Here is a 1,310-nt window from a genome sequence, read left to right on the forward strand (position 1 = left end):
CGACGCTCTCCGATCTGCATCGACATCCTCCTCCTGGAAAAAAATGGGGCAGGAAAGGAAGATTTTAGGAACCGCAGCAAAATGTTGGGGGGAGGGGGTGGGAAGAGCCAGCCTGTGATCTTCGTTAATGAGCTGGAAAACAGCAGCCTGCTAATGAAGCTGGGGGGGGAAGGGGGGTGTCCCCCCATTGGGGACCCCCCCAGGAGCACCCAGACCCTCACGAAGTGCAGCTTTTTGGGGGGGGGATGGGCCTGAGGAGAGGAGACCCCCCTCCAAGCCTTGGGGGTGAGCAGGGGACAGGCTTTTTGGGGCCAGCCCCCCATCTCCCTGACCCCCAAAACCATGGGGGGGACCCTGGTTGTGTAGGGGGAGGAAGGAGCAAAGAGGTGTCTCCTCCTCCTCTTCCTCCTCTTCCTCCTGGCACGGGGCAGGGGGGGGCCCACGGCATCGATCCGGCACCACCATCTCCGGCACGGAGCATCCTCCGGGAGGGGAAAAACCAGGAGCCCGAGCTGCCAAGAGCCTGTCTTCCCTTCCTCCTCCTCCTCCTCCTCCTCCTCTGCCAGGGAGGGAGCCAGGGCTGGGGGAAGGGAGCCCGTGGCGGCGGCGGCAGCGAGGGTTTATGCACCACGACAGCAATTTCTGTGGGTTTTTTTTTTGTTTTTTTTTTTTAGTTTTTTTTTCTTTTCCCTTAAGAAAATAATTGGAAGAAAATAGCTGAGGAAGTGTCCCAGCCTCGAAATAAAAAACACCCAAAGAGCAAAGCGCAGCGTTTTCACGGCGGGGGTTGAGGGAAGGGGGGGACGAAGTGCAGCTTTTTGGGGGGGGGATGGGCCTGAGGAGAGGAGACCCCCCTCCAAGCCTTGGGGGTGAGCAGGGGACAGGCTTTTTGGGGCCAGCCCCCCATCTCCCTGACCCCCAAAACCATGGGGGGGACCCTGGTTGTGTAGGGGGAGGAAGGAGCAAAGAGGTGTCTCCTCCTCCTCTTCCTCCTCTTCCTCCTGGCACGGGGCAGGGGGGGGCCCACGGCATCGATCCGGCACCACCATCTCCGGCACGGAGCATCCTCCGGGAGGGGAAAAACCAGGAGCCCGAGCTGCCAAGAGCCTGTCTTCCCTTCCTCCTCCTCCTCCTCCTCCTCCTCTGCCAGGGAGGGAGCCAGGGCTGGGGGAAGGGAGCCCGTGGCGGCGGCGGCAGCGAGGGTTTATGCACCACGACAGCAATTTCTGTGGGTTTTTTTTTTGTTTTTTTTTTTAGTTTTTTTTTTTTTTCCCTTTAGAAAATACTTTGAAGAAAAAAGCTGAAGAAGG

General features: G+C 58.9%; 1 protein-coding gene across 1 annotated transcript in view; it reads right to left on the reverse strand.

Annotated features, from left to right (window-relative positions):
- SND1 (staphylococcal nuclease and tudor domain containing 1) overlaps positions 1 to 1,310 on the reverse strand; it is a 278,207-nt gene that overhangs the window by 67,137 nt on the left and 209,760 nt on the right. The window lies entirely within an intron of this gene.

The sequence above is a fragment of the Calidris pugnax genome, unplaced genomic scaffold (genome assembly GCF_001431845.1).
Source record: "Calidris pugnax isolate Ruff unplaced genomic scaffold, ASM143184v1 scaffold459, whole genome shotgun sequence".
Lineage (NCBI taxonomy): Eukaryota > Metazoa > Chordata > Aves > Charadriiformes > Scolopacidae > Calidris > Calidris pugnax.